This window comes from Portunus trituberculatus, chromosome 44 (genome assembly GCF_017591435.1).
Source record: "Portunus trituberculatus isolate SZX2019 chromosome 44, ASM1759143v1, whole genome shotgun sequence".
NCBI lineage: Eukaryota > Metazoa > Arthropoda > Malacostraca > Decapoda > Portunidae > Portunus > Portunus trituberculatus.
Genome location: NC_059298.1, coordinates 29322874 through 29343587, shown reverse-complemented (window position 1 = coordinate 29343587; position 20714 = coordinate 29322874). Strand labels below are relative to the sequence as shown.

General features: G+C 43.8%; 2 protein-coding genes and 1 non-coding gene across 3 annotated transcripts in view; 1 reads left to right on the top strand and 2 right to left on the bottom strand.

Annotated features, from left to right (window-relative positions):
- The window catches only part of LOC123518530 (gamma-glutamyl hydrolase-like), a 265838-nt gene that overhangs the window by 149779 nt on the left and 95345 nt on the right, over window positions 1-20714 (top strand). The window lies entirely within an intron of this gene.
- The window catches only part of LOC123518529 (neuroendocrine convertase 2-like), a 241273-nt gene that overhangs the window by 168174 nt on the left and 52385 nt on the right, over window positions 1-20714 (bottom strand). The window lies entirely within an intron of this gene.
- Trnal-cag lies at window positions 10759-10832 on the bottom strand. Its single transcript has one exon. It is a non-coding gene; the product is annotated as a tRNA-Leu (tRNA).

Below are 20714 nucleotides of genomic sequence, written 5' to 3'. Positions count from 1 at the left end.
TCTCTCTCTCTCTCTCTCTCTCTCTCTCTCTCTCTCTCTCTCTCTCTCTCTCTCTCTCTCTCTCTCTCTCTCTCTCTCTCTCTTCTCGTTTATCGCTTGCACTAATATTTTTAAGGACGGTGTAAAAATTTGAAGTGAAAAATATTTAATTGAAGAGGAAAAATTGAGTGACCGATGCGTTTGTGTGACTTTATTCAGGTTTCTTTTAGTTTTGTGTTCTTTTAATTTCGACAATCATTCTCTCTCTCTCTCTCTCTCTCTCTCTCTCTCTCTCTCTCTCTCTCTCTCTCTCTCTCTCTCTCTCTCTCTCTCTCTCTCTCTCTCTCTCTCTCCGTATCTTCAGACTACTCTTCTTCCTTCCATCCCGTCCATTTTGCTAACCCTAAACCATTCCTCGTCTCCCTGTTTCACTCCCATTAATCTCTCCACCTCTCCTTCCTTCTCTCCTTCTCTATTTTTCCTTCCATTCCTTTCATTTTGAGAAGTCTCTATCTTGAACCTTTACTTTTTCTCTCTCTCTCTCTTCTTCTCTTGACCTTCTGTCTCTTTTTTTTTTTTTTCGTCTCGTTTTTGTGTCTCTCTACGTACTCTATTCCCAACCATCCCTTCTACGTATTTTTCTGGCCCACCACCGACCACCATTCTCTTCATTTCCATCCCTTGCCTTTTTTCTTCTCTTTTATCCCATCCTCTATCTTCACGAGTCACTCTCAGTCCCATCTCTTCCATCTTTCTCACTTTATTTTTCTTTTTCCCTTTTTTTCTTAACCTTTCCTAACTACCACTTTATTCTTTCCCCATGTCTTCCTTTCCCACAACACGCACCTTTCTCCTCTCTTCCTGTCCCTCTTTCTTTCCCTTTCCTCTCCTATGTCTTCCTTACCACGCTCCTTTCACCTTCCTCCCTCTCTCTTTTCCTCCCTTTCCCATCTCATCCTCTGTTATCTCCCAGCGCCTCGCATAAACACACAAGAAATCACCCCTCCAATGGACGTCTCAATACCAGCAGGCTTCGGCGGACGATAGCCTCTAGCCACGCAGCGCTAATGTGTCAGTCACCCTTCTCTGCTCAAGACCGCCGGCCCGGAATGTGTCAGTCAGTGCTGCTGCGCCCTTAGGATATTAGACAGCGGTGAAAGAGATGGATTGAGAAGAGGAGACGAGGGGGATACACAGGTCGGCTTCTCTGTGCCCTAGTAATGTAGTGAAGGAAGGTGTGTGTGTGTGTGTGTGTGTGTGTGTGTGTGTGTGTGTGTGTGTGTGTGTGTGTGTGTGTGTGTGTGTGTGTGAGAGAGAGAGAGAGAGAGAGAGAGAGAGAGAGAGAGAGAGAGAGAGAGAGAGAGAGAGAGAGAGTTGAAAGGAGGTATTATGATGTATGCCTCTCGTCCTCAGTGCTCTAGTAACATGGCAAAGGAGGAAATGTGAGTATTGAGAAAAGATTACCGTATTATAATGTGTTTGTGATAAGTATCTGTAAGTAGAAGGAGGATATTGGGTACACATAGCGGAGACAGGGATGGATTAAGACAAGGAGGTTCGGAGATGCGTAAGTAAGTAGGAAATATCTATTGCCATGTCATTTCCATACAATTTAAATACATACAAGCTTTCAGACTAAGATCCATGGCTAGGTCTGTCGGGTCGGAGCCACTTGATAGACAGTTTACCCTTATACATAGTGATGTGTGGTATGAGCGAACTTACTTAACCTCTTCAGTACTGGGACGTATTCTTACTGGGTATGATTAGACAACTTTACTTACATTAGGAAGGGTCTCTGGAGGTCAGAAGATTGATGACTAAAGTCTTTACTATTTTAACCCCCACATAAGTTTCTGAAGCTGTATTAAATCACTGAATAATAAGCAGAATTCAAATGAAAATGCGTCATGATATTGAAGGAGTTAGTTACTTATAAGGATGAACGTGCTAACTACCCCAATACAATTATCAGTCAATATCTCACTGGTTTTACTTTGATATTGAAGAGAAGTGATGACGAAGAAATCTACCTAATGTGTTTTCAATGGTTTTCTAATATACAAAAAGTAAAAAGAAATAAAGCCACAAGAAGAGGAGGTAAGGAAAGAATGCATACACCTCAATATTTCAACGCCTTTCGTATAATGTACCAAAAAAAGGAATGTGAAGACAGAGTAAGAAATCTCTCCATCTAATACGTTTTCAATGACTTTCTAATACATGGAAGTAAAAAGAAATAGAGCCATAAGAAGAGGAGGTAAGGGAGGAATGCATACATGTCACTATTTCAACGATTTTCTTATAATGTACCAAAAAGGAAATGTGAGAACAGAGGAAGAAATCTCTCCATCTAATACGTTTTCAATGACTTTCTAATACATGGAAGTAAAAAGAAATAAAGCCACAAGAAGAGGAGGAATGGTAAAATGCATACACGTCACTATTTCAACGAGTTTTTTATAATGTACCAAAAAAGAAATGTGAGAACAGAGGAATAAATCTCTATGTAATGTGTTTGCAATGGCTTTTTGATACGAAAGAGGGTGGCAGGAGGGTAAGGTGTGCGTACCGAGGAGTTATACATGTTTCAATGCTCGCCCTCATAATGGAGAGGATGGAGAGAGAGAGAGAGAGAGAGAGAGAGAGAGAGAGAGAGAGAGAGAGAGAGAGAGAGAGAGAGAGAGAGAGAGAGAGAGAGAGAGAGAGAGAGAGAGCAGAAGCAGTAGGAGTAGTTTTATTTCAATGCAAAGGACGAATAAAGAAAAGTAGGAAAACAAATAAAGAAGTAAAAATGTAAAGGGTGTGTTCACAATGAAACGCTGAAAAAAAGGAAGGAAAAGAAAAAATGGGGAAGTAATGTATTTTTTTTTTCAATTCACTTCTATTCTAAGGAAAATGAAAAATATGAAATGGAAAAGAAGAGAAAGGGAGACAAGCTGCAATATTTTCTTCACTGACTGAAGAATGAAATGGAATGAATGGAAGCAGGAGACGGTGGTGGCGGTGGCAGGGAGGCAGGGAGACATAGAGGGAGGAAGGGAGGAAGGAAAGTACCAATAGATTCTGATGGAGGGGGAAAAAAAGAAAGCAATGAAGAGAGTAGCTGGGAGGAAAAGAAAAAAAATAGAGCAATAGTGTCTCTCTAATTCTCTAATGCAAGGAAATAAATATGACAGGAGGAATAGATAGACGAAGAGTACAATCGCATTTAAATTTCTCCTTCACGATATAACACTGAACAAATTGAGAAACGAAGATGAAAAATAAAGTACTCAATATGCTTTCAATGTATCTGTGTCTGTGAAGGAAGACGTGATGAAGAAATAGCAAGACCAGTGATTATTACGAATGCATCCTTCTTACCGTACTAAATATCGAAGAAAAAATTTAACGAAGGAGAGAGAGAGAGAGAGAGAGAGAGAGAGAGAGAGAGAGAGAGAGAGAGAGAGAGAGAGAGAGAGAGAGAGAGAGAGAGAGAGAGAGAGAGAGAGAGAGAGATGATTGAAAGAAAGCCGTCTTGTTCATTCTCTCTACATGTATTGACTAAAGGAGGGAAACAGTCGATAGAAAGAAGTGAAAAGGCGTGAAATGTGTTAATCTTTGTTGTAATTCTGCTCTGATGTACACACAGCGAGAGAGAGAGAGAGAGAGAGAGAGAGAGAGAGAGAGAGAGAGAGAGAGAGAGAGAGAGAGAGAGAGAGAGAGAATGTATACTATAGATGAAGGTAGTGCGTCCTTGTATGTGTATGTGTGTGTTTGTATGTGTGTGTGTGTGTGTGTGTGTGTGTGTATTCACTGTTTGATCTGCTGCAGTCTCTGACGAGACAGCCAGACGTTACCCTACGGAGCGAGCTCAGAGCTCATTATTTCCGATCTTGGGATAGGTCTGAGACCAGGCACACACCACACACCGGGACAACAAGGTCACAACTCCTCGATTTACATCCCGTACCTACTCACTGCTAGGTGAACAGGGGCTACACGTGAAAGGAGACACACCAAATATCTGAATCGAACCCCGGTTATCTGGTGTGAAGCCAGCGCTCTAACCACTGAGCTGTGTGTGTGTGTGTGTGTGTGTGTGTGTGTGTGTGTGTGTGTGTGTGTGTGTGTGTGTGACTGTGTGTGTACTTCAACTGCTATCCAGGATATTGAAAACGAGGAGAGGTGGGAGGGAGGGAGGAAGGAAGGCATGGAGGAAACGATGGGAGGAAGAGAGTGATAGAGGAAGGGAGGGAGGGAGGAGGAGGAGGAGGAGGGAAGGAGGGAAGGAGGGAGAGAGAGAGAGAGAGAGAGAGAGAGAGAGAGAGAGAGAGAGAGAGAGAGAGAGAGAGAGAGAGAGAGAGAGAGAGAGAGAGAGAGAGAGAGAGAGAGAGAGAGAGAGAGAGAATGTGCAATGCTCCAGTTTCTTTCTATTATGGACATACAGATATTGGCGGAAGTAAGTCTGGAATGTGACAATCTTTATTACCGAGAGAAGAGAGAGAGAGAGAGAGAGAGAGAGAGAGAGAGAGAGAAAGTATTTGGTTAGTCAATAAACGAAATTCTTTACTATTTCGCACTTTTCACACACACACACACACACACACACACACACACACACACACACACACACACACACACACACACACACACACACACACACACACACACACACACACACACACACACACACTAATACCCTCTCGTGTACTTAAAAATCATCAGCACGAAAACTTTCCTTCTTTCTAAGCAATTATCTTTAAATCTTCTCTTTCAGGACGTCTTTGAATAGAAGGTTCATGTTTTCTTCACCCGCACTTCTATATTATTTACCGCCTTCTTTTGCACGTTCCCTCGCCACACCACACTCTCCGTACCCAGAGAAGCGCAGCGATGGAGGCGGCGTGGCGTGGCGTGACGTGGCGGGGGGTGCAGGTGCGTGCTATCTTTGTTGCGTCCCTTTCTGTTAGTGTGTCGTTGCAAATTTAGTGTTGAAAAAGATGCACTGAAAAGATCTAGTGTTGTAATTTTGTGATGTAATGTGTGTGTGTGTGTGTGTGTGTGTGTGTGTGTGTGTGTGTGTGTGTGTGTGTGTGTCGCCTGTTGGTGTTGCTCGGAGGTTCCATCTTGTCCATCTCGGCCCTCGTGACTCGCGGATCATATTACCGTCTTGTTGTCTGCGGCATGAGGCAATTACCAGCCACTGCACGCCCGAGCTAGGGTCAGGGCAGGAACAGGTGTAGGGACCGGGGCTAGGGCTGTGTCTGGGGCAGTGGAGAAGTAGGGGCAGTGGCAGGGACCAGAGACAGAGATAATGGCAGTTGCAGTGGCAGGGGGTAGGGTCATGGGAGTAGATGGTGAGTGGAAGTGTCGCCTCGCACCGTGTTGACCTTGGCTGTGTGAGAGCACCCATCGGCAGGAGGTCACGCGCTTCATTACAAGTGTTTCTGTTATTGGTGTTGTCTCACTTGTGTCCTTCCCTCCCACCACGTTGTTCCTTCCGCGCGTCACTTCCTGCCGCCTCTGTCCTGTCCGTCACGTGTCACTTTGATTTCCGCAATGCGAGATTGAATTCCATTACAGCAGTTAAACAGCGGCGCCCACACACGCGACTGCCGCTCCGCACATCACAGCCCTCTCCTGGGAAAACCTGCCCACAGGACTCGCAGGCTCAGCTGCGGCTGCTGGCTTTGTATGTGCATCCGTGGCTGTGTGTGTGTGTGTGTGTGTGTGTGTGTGTGTGTGTGTGTGTGTGTGTGTGTGTGTGTGTGTGTGTTTCACTGTTTGATCTGCTGCAGTCTCTGACGAGACAGCCAGACGTTACCCTACGGAACGAGCTCAGAGCTCATTATTTCCGATCTTCGGATAGGCCTGAGACCAGGCACACATCACACACCGGGACAACAAGGTCACAACTCCTCGATTTACATTCCGTACCTACTCACTGCTAGGTGAACAGGGGCTACACGTGAAAGGAGACACACCCAAATATCTCCACCCGGCCAGGGAATGGAACCCTGGTCCTCTGGCTTGTGAAGCCAGCGCTCTAACCACTGAGCTACCGGGCACGCGCGCGCGTGTGTGTGTGTGTGTGTGTGTGTGTGTGTGTGTGTGTGTGTGTGTGTGTGTGTGTGTGTGTGTGTGTTATACGGATGATGTATTAAGGCGGCCGGTGGGGCGCGGCGCAGTCCGCCTGAGCGGTACTCGGCTTTGTTCACACGACCTCCTCTGTAGGAAAAATGATGCGACACGACACCAATATAAGATAACGCTGTGCTGCCGCCACGCCCTCGCCGCACACTGCCTCCTCCACCCCTACACCCTTACACACCTACACCCTGCTGCCTTCGTGACTCATTCTTACACAACTATTTACTAACACACACACACACACACACACACACACACACACACACACACACACACACACACACACACACACCGCGTAGTGTAGTGGTTAGCACGCTCGAGAGAGTCCGGGTTCGAGTCCCGCAGGTGGCGAGGCAAATGGGCAAATCTCTTAATGTGTGGCCCCTGTTCACCTAGCTGTAAATAGGTACAGGATGTAACTCGAGGGGTTGTGGCCTCACTTTCCCGGTGTGTGGAGTGTGTTGTGGTCTCAGTCCTACCCGAAGATCGGTCTATGAGCTCTGAGCTCGCTCCGTAATGGGGAAGACTGGCTGGGTGACCAGTAGCCGACCGTGGTGGTGAATTACACACACACACACACACACACACACACACACACACACACACACACACACACACACACACACACACACACACACACACACACACATAGAGAGAGAGAGAGAGAGAGAGAGAGAGAGAGAGAGAGAGAGAGAGAGAGAGAGAGAGAGAGAGAGAGAGAGAGAGAGAGAGCGAAGGGAATGTTTTATGTGTAGACTTAATTGAAAAAAATTCATCCTGGCTGGCGGTGACAAGCTCTTCACACAGAATCAGGCGAAGCGGAAAACCAAATGAAGCTGCGAGGCTGACATTCTGCTAGCTTGCCTGCCTGCTGGAGCGATGGGCCGCTGGCCTGCTGGCCTGGTAGGCAGCTGATCTGCTGGCCTGCTAGCTTGTTGTTCTGCTAGCCTACTGACCTACTGATTTCTTGGCATACTATTATGTTTGCCTGCTGTTCTGCTAGCCTGCTGGCCTGCTAGTCTGCTCTCCTTATGGTTTGCTGGTCTGCTGGACCTCTAGTTTGCTGGCCTGCTTTGTTGGTTGGCTGCTGAACTGCTGACTTGCCGTCCTGCTTTGTTGCTGGCATGATGGCCTGCTTTCCTGCTTGGCTACTGGGCTGCTGTGCTGCTGGCCTACCCGTCTCTGTTGTGGCGTGCTGGCCTGCCTGTAGGCTGTGGGCAACACCACTACCACGCACCGCTAACGGCGCACAAAAACTTTGCTCGCCGTCCTCTGAGGGCCGCGGCTGGAGCACAAGATGGTCCCTGGCGGCGGGTACCTCTGACCTGGTGCGGCGGCCCCTGTGTGCCGCGCCTCTACTGGCGGTCTGTTCCTCGTGGTCGGTCGTCGTCCTCGTCACCTGCACTGCCTTATCATTCATTACCGGGCATCACATGTGCCTCCACGGCGGCATATTGAGCGCCATATGGAGGGAAAATCGATATTGCCACCAGCGCCCCTATGACGCCGCTGTGACGTCACTCTGAACAGTGACGTCACATCTACGCGCCAGGAAAGCCTCACACCCTGGGCGCTGACGTCACACGGTAAACTTGTCCTTCATCACACAGCAAGACCTGGCATTGTGTCTGCCGCGTGCACTGATTCCATTTCCCTTGTTTGTGTGTGTGTGTGTGTGTGTGTGTGTGTGTGTGTGTGTGTGTGTGTGTGTGTGAAGTGCGTGTGCATGTGTATATGTGTGTGTGTGTGTGTAGGAGTGGGGTGGAGGTGTGCGGGCGTGTATGGTGAGCAAAGTCCACACAATCGTGCAGTCCAGTCCGTTTTGGCGTCCCTGGCGACCCTCACGTGCATCAATATCTTGTTAATAACGAGGCTGAACTTTCTGAAGGGACTTGATTATGTGCCTTATTTTTCATCCTCCCCTCTCCCGCCTAACTTTACCCCTCTCTTTTTACTCCCCTTCCCATACCTCACCCTCTCTTCCCCACGCATCGTCCCTCTCCCCTGTGGCTCCTCCCCTTCTCTCTCTCCCCTCCCTAGCGGCCTCCTCGCCCCAAGACCGTATCGTTTGTCATCAACTTTATATTCTGGGCGTTTCCTGTTAATTTATCCTTTTGATTGTATCGTGGTCTCTCTCTCTCTCTCTCTCTCTCTCTCTCTCTCTCTCTCTCTCTCTCTCTCTCTCTCTCTCTCTCTCTCTCTCTCTCTCTCTCTCTCTCTCTCTCTCTCTCTCTCTCTCTCTCTCTCTCTCTCTCTCTCTCTCTCTCTCTCTCTCTCTCTCTCTCTCTCTCTCTCTCTCTCTCTCTCTCTCTCTCTCTCTCTCTCTCTCTCTCTCTCTCTCTCTCTCTCTCTCTCTCTCTCTCTCTTCTCTCTTTCTCATTCCTTTATTTTATTTTCATTTTTTCTTTCTCTATATCTCTCTCTGCCTTTCCAACACTTTTCCAGCTTTCTCTTCTATTTTCTTCTCTTCTTTTATGTTTTCCTTCTTTTCATTTCTTTTTATCTCTATCTTCATCTCAACTTCCATTCTCTTCTCTACCTATTATCCTTTATATCATTTCTCTTTTCCCTTTCCATCCTATTCTGTTCTGTGATTGAGTATTGCTATTCGTACCCTTTCCTATATCTTCCTTCCATCAGTAAGTGAGCGGCAGTCTACATGTGTGTCGCCCGTCAATCTCATATCGCTGCTAAGACTGTCGGAGCGGGGCTTTGGAAAATAACTCCTCTTGTCTTCCTCGTCTGTGCTCGGGTCTTTGAAGGGAAGCTATCCACTGGATCTGTCTCAAGGGTGGTTTACTTTTTTTTATGTACGAGGGAATTCCGGCCAAGGGTAATTAAAATGTGGCTTAGAAAATAATGGCTCCACTGAGATGTCGGTGCTTTAATGAGCTTAGTAAATGAATAGGTGTGTTTTTTTTCTTTGTTTTTTTGTTTTAAGAGAGGGAGGGATATTCGTTGTTTTTTGTTATTTTTTTCTCCTTTTTACGTTTGTTAATTGTCTGTTTCTCATTTTATTTTTTTATTTTTTTCTCACTTGTGTTTTTCGGGCCTCTGTTCTCTTTGGTTTCTTTTTCTTCCATCTTCTCTTCCTTCTCTCCTTTCTATCTCTTCTTTTCTCATCTCGTGTTTTTTTTTCAGTCTGCTCTACTCTTCTCTTTTCTTCTCTTCTCTTCTCTTCTCTTCTCTTCTCTTCTCTTCTCTTCTCTCTCTCTCTCTCTCTCTCTCTCTCTCTCTCTCTCTCTCTCTCTCTCTCTCTCTCTCTCTCTCTCTCTCTCTCTCTCTCTCTCTCTCTCTCTCTCTCTCTCTCTCTCTCTCTCTCTCTCTCTCTCTCTCTCTAAGCTTCGCCGTTACATAAATTATCATTGACTATTTGATATTATTCTTCCACGATGCGTAGAATAAAATGAAATCTGTCTTTTTCTCATTTCCTCTTTCCTTTTTCTCCTTCATTTGCTCCCTCTCTATCTCAACCAAAACTCACATCATGGTATTGTTGTTATATCTTACTAATTCTTTCTCCTTTTCTCTTAATTAACTTCATCATACTTCCTCGTTTTTTTCGTCAACACTCCTACTGCCAGTGTTAACCCCTTCAAGTACCGGGATGCATTTTTTACCATGAGTTTGGGTGTGATTAGACGATTTTATTGACATTAGGAATAGTCTATGGAATTCAGAAGATTAATAGCCAGATTCCTCACTGTTTTAATCATCACATAAGTTTCTGAAGCTGTTTAAAAGTGCAAAATAATAAAGAGAATGACTGTAAAAGCGTGTCATGGTACTGGAGGGGTTAAAGAATGCTTGTCTCACGTCTAACTCTTGCACTTTTTATTTTTTTATTTATACCATCTAAGCTTTTCACGGGAATTTATGACCTTTTTGGGCGTACCTCCTATCTCAAAGCCCACCCGCTAGGAAACCGTTGCCCCGAGTGAGGAAGCCCAACCTACACTCGGACCGTGGGCAAGATTCGAGACCCCTCGGACCCCAAAGCACGCATGGTTCCACTGTACCACTCAAACATGTAACCACTTCATTTTTCCTCGTCTGTTTCTCTGTCTGTGCGTATTTGTGTCTTTTATGGCGTCGTCTCTCTCTCTCTCTCTCTCTCTCTCTCTCTCTCTCTCTCTCTCTCTCTCTCTCTCTCTCTCTCTCTCTCTCTCTCTCTCTCTCTCTCTCTCTCTCTCTCTCGTTTTTTTTCTTTCATCAGCATCGACTTTCTAGTGAGGGGAATTCCAGCAACAGTGTCCTCCTCCTCCTCCTCCTCCCATATTTATTCCATTCCTTTTTTGGGGACGTTCCTCTTATTCTTAAATCTCACTCTTCTTTTTTTTCCTTTCTCTTTCCATTTTTTTTTTTTTTATTTATGTCGGTGTGTGTGTGTGTGTCTGTCTGTGTGTGTGTGTGTGTGTGTGTGTTTCACTGTTTGATCTGCTGCAGTCTCTGACGAGACAGCCAGACGTTACCTTATACGGAACGAGCTCAGAGCTCATTATTTCCGATCTTCGGATAGGCCTGAGACCAGGCACACACCACACACCGGGACAACAAGGTCACAACTCCTCGATTTACATCCCGTACCTACTCACTGCTAGGTGAACAGGGGCTACACGTTAAAGGAGACACACCCAAATATCTCCACCCGGCCGGGGAATCGAACCCCGGTCCTCTGGCTTCTGAAGCCAGCGCTCTAACCACTGAGCTACCGTGTGTGTGTGTGTGTGTGTGTGTTTTCTTTTCCCTCTTATGTTTGTATTATGTCCCATCACTCTTCGACAAAATACACACGCGCGCACACACACACACACACACACACACACACACACACACACACACACACACACACACACAGACCTTTTTTAATCTTCCAAAACACACACACACACACACACACACACACACACACACACACACACACACACACACACACACACACACACACAAGCGCGCACTGATGCGTATGACATTCTCTGCCTCCCCAAATCTATAGTCTCTCTCTCTCTCTCTCTCTCTCTCTCTCTCTCTCTCTCTCTCTCTCTCTCTCTCTCTCTCTCTCTCTCTCTCTCTCTTTCCACTTACTCTTAACATCCCTACAACACTCACAAAGCTTCCGTCGTACCCACCAACACCACCGCCATCACCACCACTACTACTAACTACTACGTACACCACCACCACCACGCACACATACACACACACACAGTACCTCCTGCCTCTCACATATCCATCCCTTCTACCGCTGTAACTTCATTTCCAGCCTTTCCTGTCACTTAGATCTCAGCCTATCCCGCGGCGTCAGTCCAAACGAGATTCAAAGAAGGGTAACACACACACGCTCTTGGAAACCAGCTCTCTCTTACACTATATTGGTTTTTTGCTGCTCTCAGTCGTAAGTGTCCTGATGTGTTTAAACTCTTCAGTACCATGACGCGTTTCCATATTGATTCTGCTTATTATTTGGTGATTTTATACAGGTTCTGAAACTTGTATGTGGGATCGAAAGAGTGAAGACCGTGGCCATTAATGTTCTCACCTCCATAATATCAATAAATTGGTCTAATTGTGCAGAAATCTCAAGGTAAAAATGTGTTCCAGTTTTCCTACAAAGCTGTACTTCTGATTGACTGAGGCAAAATGCTTAACCTCTTCAGTACTGGGACGCGATTTTTATGTAAGTTTGGGTATGTTTAGATGATTTTATTTATACTAGGAAGGGTCTAATGAGGTCAGAGGATTAATGGGCAGAGTCTTTACTATTCTAATCTCCACACAAGTTTCTGAAGCTGTTTAAAATCGCCAAATAGTAAGCAGAATAAATATGAAAACACGTCCCGGTACTAAAAGGCTGAACTCCTTTAGTACTGGGACACATTTTTACTTACAGATTTGTGTACAATTAGACCATTTTATTGATCTTAGGAAGAGTCTATGGAGGTCAGGAAATTAATGGCCACCGTCCTCACTATTTTAATCCTCACATAAGTTTTTGAGACTAGAAAATCACCAAATAGTAAACAAAATTAATATGAAAACTCGTCCCGGTATTGAAAGGCTTAATGGAGTGAATAGTTGTAGAGACTGTAGTAAACTTGCATTATTTCACTATATCATTTTTAATTTTATTTTGCTGTTAGTCTTAAGCTTCTCGATCGAGCAAAAGTTTCCTTATAAACCTTTACCGTTAATGGACTGAGGCAGAACACTTGATGTATTAAATTGTGCCCAAGAATCCAGTAAACTTTTACCTTTTTGCCCTCAGTCTTAAGTTCCCTGATATCCCCACAGTTTCCTTACAAAACCTGAGAACACACGGGGGTAGAAAGCTAAGCAAGGTAAATGCAGTGTAGTTATGGTCAAGAATCTAGTAAACCTCCACTCAATGACACTTACATTTCCAGTCAGTCTTCAGAACTTAAGATAAGAAAAATTCATAGTTTCATAGTAAATTTCTGGAAGAGCACCAAAGACCTTTTATGGAGTCGTCTCTCTCTCTCTCTCTCTCTCTCTCTCTCTCTCTCTCTCTCTCTCTCTCTCTCTCTCTCTCTCTCTCTCTCTCTCTCTCTCTCTCTCTCTCTCTCTCTCTCTCTCTCTCTCTCTCTCTCTCTCTCTCTCTGATTCACTAAAAACAAAGCTCTAATATCAATGGCCATTGTGGTCGAGGCAGGTATTTTCAAGCATGGCTGTATAGTCCCATTTTTTTTTGTTTTTTATATTTCCATACCTTATCCAGTTTTCTTTCATACTGTTCTGGCATTAACCACAGTGTCTAGGAGGCTATTCCAATTGTTTTCTACCTTATAGCAGAATGTGTATTGCCTGACGTCCAATCTTGACCTCTGCTTGTGTATCTTTTTACCATGTACCTTTGTGACGCCTCCAGTTTGTTGTGAGAGTCATACACGTGCCAGTCCCTGTAGAAATACACTACCTACGAATATCCACCCATCACCCGCATCCATAAGTGTATCTAATATATTCTAAACCTCCCTTTTGACGTGACACTATTAACCTCTCATAAATAAAAACACCTACTTATGCCTTTCCACCTATCACCCGCATCCATAAGTGTATCTAATATTTTCTAACCCTCCCTACTGACTCGGCATTAGTAACCTCTGATCTGACAATCTCATAGCACGGACCGTCACTTGATAGTCTCTAGGGGTCCGTATTGAGGAACGCTTTGCTCTCTCGCCACGACTATTTTCAAAGGCCACTGAGATGATTAGCCGTATTCTCAAGGGTGTTTCTCCTATTGATCTAAAAAGTCATAGTAATCTGTCAGTAGAACCCTAAAAACACCCTTAAAACCCATATAACTTTAAGTATAGAGTTCTTTTTATATAGTGAAGAATCGGAAAAGTGTTTCAGAAATCGGTTCTTTAACGCAGCATATCAGCCAACCCAGAGAGAAATAAATCTACTATACCCTCAAGTCTCCCTACCAACATCCTGCCTCAGCTTGCAACACCACCGCGATAATGTCAAGAGGAGTAAAGAGGAAAACGTTTGCACAAGAAGGACTCGAGAATCTGTAGACACTAAGATAGAAAAGTGCATCGTGGTGGCAACTCAGCGTTTCCTCATCCCCTCTGTCTATTTGTGAGCCACGCCGAGATGCAGAGGAAAGAAGGGTTGAGAGAGAGACGCAAGGAGAGAAACGGGAATGGAAAAGAGAGAGAGAGAGAGAGAGAGAGAGAGAGAGAGAGAGAGAGAGAGAGAAAGGGATATAAGAAAAGGATTGAGATGCAAAAGAAAAAAAGATGGAGATGGGATAAGAAGAGAGAGAAAGAGAAGATGAAAGAATATATACGGAGAGAGAGAGAGAGAGAGAGAGAGAGAGAGAGAGAGAGAGAGAGAGAGAGAGAGAGAGAGAGAGAGAGAGAGAGAGAGAGAGAGAGAGAGAGAGAGAGAGAGAGAGAGAGAGAGAGAGAGATCAGAATACCAGAACCCGGAAAAAAAGTCAATCTCAATGAAAGGATGGAACGTGATATGCAGAGAGAGAGAGAGAGAGAGAGAGAGAGAGAGAGAGAGAGAGAGAGAGAGAGAGAGAGAGAGAGAGAGAGAGAGAGTGCAAACTGAGTGATGATCTAAACGGGACGATGGCATTTGTGCATTTTACTCTTTCCTGATGCGCCATACTGAGGAAGAAATCCATCATTTGAAGCGCCACGCACCGGACAGACCCAACGACATTCAATACTAAAGAGAAAATTAAATGAAAAAAAAACGACGAAAATAAAGAAAGAAAGGAACAGAGACAGAGAATAAAAAAAAAGATACTTGACTCAGTTTTTAGTCTCTCTCTCTCTCTCTCTCTCTCTCTCTCTCTCTCTCTCTCTCTCTCTCTCTCTCTCTCTCTCTCTCTCTCTCTCTCTCTCTCTCTCTCTCTCTCTCTCTCTCTCTCTCTCTCTCTCGTTTTTAGACAAAGACCGAAAAAACAACTGGTGGAAAAAAATGGAAAATAAAAGAAAGAAAATATGAAACATTGAAAGAAAAAATAAAGTCAAATTCGAAGTAAATTATGATCAGATTTTGCCTTTTGTCTCTCTCTCGCTCACTCGGGGAAGCGATGAGAAAGTAGGCGAGGGAAGCAAAGTAAAAGTAGTAGTGAGATAAGGCTGAAAATTACCAAACTTCGGATTACAGAGAGAGAGAGAGAGAGAGAGAGAGACAGAGAGAGAGAGAGAGAGAGAGAGAGAGAGAGAGAGAGAAAGAGTTGATAAAAATGAAACAAAGAGGAAACAGGACACAGATGAACAAGAAGAACAGAAACGAAAGAGATGAAAAAAGGAAAAAAATAAGAGAGAAAGAAAAGAGAAGAGAAGAGAAGGATGGTGAAGATAAGAGGGAAGAAGGAACAAGATAAAAAACAAGAGAGAGAGAGAGAGAGAGAGAGAGAGAGAGTTGAATCACACTTCTAAACTTTAAATCTTAACATGAACGGACTTTGAAATGGAGAATAAGAAAGAAAGAAACAAATAAATAATGATAATAATAATAGAACTTCGCCTTTGATCTTTTCCTGCTGGAAATGTGCCAAGTTGATATTAAAAGAAAGAGAGAAAGAAAGAAAGAACGAAAAACTATAATTTGGCTGCATCTTACGTCGTGATATTGATTATGTTAAGAGGATATTCTCTCTCTCTCTCTCTCTCTCTCTCTCTCTCTCTCTCTCTCTCTCTCTCTCTCTCTCTCATCCCTTCCCCTACCAATCTTTTTTGTCTTTTTTCACCCTCTCCCTATCTTTGTCCTCTTGTTTCTCCTCCTCCTCCTCCTCCTCCTCTTCCTCTTCCTCCTCCTCCTCCTCCTCCTCCTCCTCCTCCTCCTCCTCCTCTCTTCCTTCCTTTGTTTATCTTATCGTGTTTCCTTCAAGGTATGTTTGTTTAGCTAGTTTAGTTTTTAGCTTTTGTTTGTTTTTTCTTTGTGTTCTGCCTCCACGTGTATTTTTTTCTTCCTCCTCCTCCTCCTCTTCTTCTCTTCTTCCTCTTTGTCATCCTGTCTTACTTGCTTTTTATTTTCCTTTCTCCTTTTGTTGTTATTTCTAGTTTTTTTTTTTTTTTCTTGACGTCCATTTTTTTTTCTTCATTCTCCTACTCACGTCTACTCTTGTCTTCATTTTTTATTCCTCCTCTTCTTCTTCCTCCTTTTGTCTTTTTTTCTATCTCTTTTCTCTCCTGTTTTCCATTCCTCCTACTCGTCTACTCTTGTCTTTATTTTTTTATTCCTCCTCTTCTTCCTCCTTCAGTCTTTCGTTTTTTTCTTTTCTGTATTTCTTTTCTCTCCTTCTGTTTGCCTTTTTCTTCCTTCCTCTCTTTCATTTCCCTTTGTCATCTTTTTCTTCCTTCTCGTGCTCCTCCTCAACCTTCTCGTTTTCGTTGTTGCATTCCTCCTCCTCCTCTTCCTCATCCTCGTCCTCATTTTCATCTTCGGATTCGTCTTCGTCTTCCTCCTTGTCCTCCTCCTCCTCCTCATCCTGTCATCCTTTTCCTCTCGTCTTTTGTGCTCGATCAGCTGTCCTCCATATGTCCTCTGCAGCTGTCTTCACTAGTTAAGTCGATTACACACAGCCCCTTCCGCCACTACCACCACCAGCACCCTGCCACCAACCCCTATCGCTCCCATCCGCCACCACCACCACCACCACCACTATCGCCATCATCATCATCATCATAACAACAATAACAAGAACAACAACGTAATTTCTTCTTTAATTACTCGTAAACAAGAATTTGCGAGGTGCTCCGATCAATTACTGCTTTTGGTGGTGGTGGTGGTGGTGGTGGTGGTGGTGGTGGTGGTGATGGTGGTGAAGAGTTGATGTATTTTTCTATTTCATGTTTTTTATAATTTTTTTTTCATCTATCATTCATTCGTTCAATTATTCATTCTTTCTTCTCTTTCCGTGTGGGAGTGAGTGAGTTATCTATTTGTTGCTATACTTATTAGCACCTTATTGCATTCCATTCCCTGTTCTTTGATTATGTAACCAGTCACTGATCATCTCAATTTTTACTGTTATTTGTGTACCTGCAGTTATATTCATTCGTTCGTTCACTTATTTACTCTTTCTTCTCTTTTCGTGTGGGAGTGAGTGAGGAATCTATTTCTAACTGTACTTATTACCACCTTATTACATTTCAGTCCCTGTCCTTTGATTATATATTCATTGTCACCACTCACTGATCATCTCACTTTTTTCCTTTTATTTATGTACCTACAGTTATAGTCATTACAGATCCATTAACTTTCCACCGGGCCATGTTACTTATTTGATTTTTATTGACTTTTTTCCTTATCTACTTATCTACTATCTTATCTGGTGCACGTTGCCTTTTATCACCACCAACTCATTCACCTTCCATCAGTCAATAAAGCACCTTGGCCTGTCACGAGCCACTTCACTGCTGTGCCCTTAACCTCTTCAGTACTAGGACACATTTTTTACCTTGAGATTTGTGTACTATTAGAGCATTTTATTGTCATTAGGATGGATCTATGGAGGTCAGAAGTTTAATGGCCACAGTCTTTACTATTTCAATCCTCACCATGAGTTTCTGAAGCTGAATAAAATCACCAAATAGTAAGCAGAATGAATATGGAAACGTGACATGGTACTCAGAGTGTTATCATTCGCTCAGCCTAACCTAACCATTTCACTGCAAGGGCTTTTCAGCAATGATTTCATTTAATTTAAGAGGGAGGTTTCAAGACATTTATCCCCAGTTTTTCATTTATTTTTTTGGTTAACACTCGAACCTACAAGAGGACTGGCAGCTAAGTGGGCCCATTTTTTTTTTCATTTCATGTTGCCCTTAGCCAGCTTTCCCCTCTTTCATAAGAAAAAAAATCTATATTTTCTCTATTATTCATTTTATGTATATATCTTTCAGGCACAGCGATGAGGTTAGGTTAGGTTTGGTTAGATTAGCGATAAGGTCAGTATTCTCGTAGTAAATCTTTCATAAAAAAATCTGTCTTTTCTCTATTATTTATTTTATCTATATATCTTCCAGTCACAGCGATAAGGTCAGTATTCGCGTGGTAATCTCTGTGTTTTCTAATCCGCAGACCGCTCAGGGGGAATATATGACTCTAAAACGGCGTCGGTAATCACGGCTAACATTGTCTATTCCACCTTGAAATATCACTAAACTACTCGTACATACATCCAGACGCGAAAATTTTATTCGAGACAACATTTCGATTATAAGAAGCCAGTTTCACAGTGTTTAGTTTGTTCGGGAGCAATATATGACTAAAACGGTGTCGGTAATCACGGGTAACATTGTCTGCCACTGAAAAGGTTTAAAAAAAGGGTAAATGTTTTATTTTTCAACGCACGGTGAGAAATTTAGTAATAATGAGTTGTTTGTTTGCTCGCTCAATGGAAAACGTGGTGAAAATAATACCTTTGTAGATAATGGCCGTAAAGATAATGACGGTCTTTAAGCACGGTGATTATCTTTCTCTCTCTCTCTCTCTCTCTCTCTCTCTCTCTCTCTCTCTCTCTCTCTCTCTCTCTCTCTCTCTCTCTCTCTCTCTCTGACGTTAACCCAGTTCTGGTGTGAAAATAATAAAAGATTGTTGCGGCAGTTGTGACAGGAGAGAGTAATTCCCGGTAATGGCTTGTCTTAATGGCTGTAATGTTTGGATTAGATCTATTTTTATCTGCGTGCACTCATCCTTGCTGTTTTAATCTTCGCCTTGCTCTCTCTTCAAGGTCCCCGCTAAGTTCAAGGTTACGACGCCACTAATGTCTCTTCCTTCCACGAGACGAGGTGATATGTAAGAGAATACCTTGTGAAACTTGTATGGGAGTGAAGGGAGGAGGCATAAAGGAGAGAGAGCGAGAGATTGATCCGACTCAGTATAAAGGAACATACAGACTTGGGTACATTGGAGAGACAGGCTGAAAGGAGATAGGAAGATGGAGAAACAGACTGACTGGTTAGACAGGAAATACAGACTGGTGAAAAATCAGACTAGGGGGAAAGACTGAAGGAAAGAAGTGAGGAAAGACAAACTGAGAATAATATAGAAGAGGAAGAGGGGAAAGACAGACTGAGAATAGTAGAAGAGGGTAAAGAAAAGAAGAGAAAAGAGAAAGTGAAGAAGGATACACCCAGCCGCCAATGAAAGTGGCGCGCATTATAAACAAACCCGTATCTCATAGCGCGGGAAGAACTGTAGCTCATTTGAAAAGAATGTGGCTAATATCTAGAAGTGGCAACATAGGCCGGCTCTTTAAACATCTATCAACCGTCACACTTCAAAAAATTATCACTCAGTTGTCACTTGCTCACGTAAGGAAGTACACTTGCTTACCCGCTCCCCGCACAGTGTGTCAGTTTTCTTCGTTCTCTTTCATATTGGTGTGGAAACTTAAGTGTCAATGGCACGTAAACATCAAATATCCCCAGTCAATATAGCCCTTATTGACTCACTCCGGAAGGGTGGTTTTGGCTCTAAGCATATTTCAAAGGAGACAGGACTCCCACTAAGAACAGTACAACGCTGGTTGAAGCGATGCAGAGACAATACCGGAAAATTAGCACCAGTGAAGAAAACTGCCCCTGGACGCAGCCGTATTTTATCAAAGAGGACACTGACACTGATTAAGCGTCAGCTAAGTGTCTCGCCATTCCTCACAGGAAGAGAAATTAAACAAAATTACCCTGATCTGCTGACACATGTCTCCATAAGGACAATACAGCGGCGGACACTGGAGGACCTCGACATGAAAAGTTACCGTGCTGCAAAGAAACCACTGCTTACACCCGCCCACAAAGCTAAAAGAGTCAGATTTGCTCAGGACCATAAAGACTGGCCATTAGAGAAGTGGAGAAGAGTAGTGTGGTCAGATGAGAGCATGTTCTATGTGACAGGAACACCACACAAAAGAGTACGCCGACCAAGAAACTCGGACAGATATGACGAACGGTACACTGTAAACGCAGTTAAGCATCCCTCCTCTGTGATGGTGTGGGGGTGTTTCAGCTACTTTGGTGTTGGCAACTTAGTTATGCTTGACAAAGGAGTGTCAATGAACACAGAAACATATCTTGACCTGCTGCATGACAATCTTGAAGAGTGCTTCGACAAGTGTAACGGTGAAACCTTCATGCAGGACGGTGCGTCATGCCATACGGCCAACATTGTAAGGGAATGGTTTGGCATGTGTGAACTTAATTATTTTGAAAGTTGGCCAGCAAACAGTCCAGACCTAAACCCGATTGAAAATGTGTGGAGTATGATGAAAAGAAGCTCCAGGATCTGGACACGAGCAGTGTAGCGAAGCTCAAGCAGGCGGTCGTGCAAGTGTGGGGAGAACTGTCACCTACATATCTGGAAAAACTAGCAGATTCTGTACCACGTCGGTTGGAATCTGTCATAAAGAGGAAGGGAAACAGCACAAAATATTAGGTAAGGTAAAGAAATTATATTTTTAATGATAGTAATAGATGATTAAGGCAAATTTAATGGTATGCATGGTACGAAAAAACACAAAAACAACACGCGCCACTTTCATTGGCGGCCAGTGTAGAGGAGGAAGAAGAAGAGAAGAAAGAAAAGAGAAGCTAGAAGTAAAAAATGGGAAATAAAACTAATGAATGTGGAGAGAGAAGAATAGAAGAGAAAAGGAAGTGGAAAGAATAAGGGAGAAGAGAAGAGAAGAGAGAGATGACCTTCGCAGCACATGAAGTGAGGAAGATGAAGAGGAGGAGGAGGAGGAGGAGGAGGAGGAGGAGCGTTGTGTCGGTTATGGTGGTTGTAGGAAAGGGTGAAGTGAGGTTTGTGGCGAGAATAGGTGGATAGAAGAGAGAGAGAGAGAGAGAGAGAGAGAGAGAGAGAGAGAGAGAGAGAGAGAGAGAGGAGAGAGGGGTTGTGCTGGTGGTAGTGGTGATATTGGCTTGGCTCTGAGCTGAATCAACAGTGTTATTACCTTTGCCCTTGTGTGTGAGAGAGAGAGAGAGAGAGAGAGAGAGAGAGAGAGAGAGAGAGTTATGTTGAAAGTGGAAAATAGAGATAACGTGTGTGTGTGTGTGTGTGTGTGTGTGTGTGTGTGTGTGTGTGTGTGTGTGTGTGTGTGT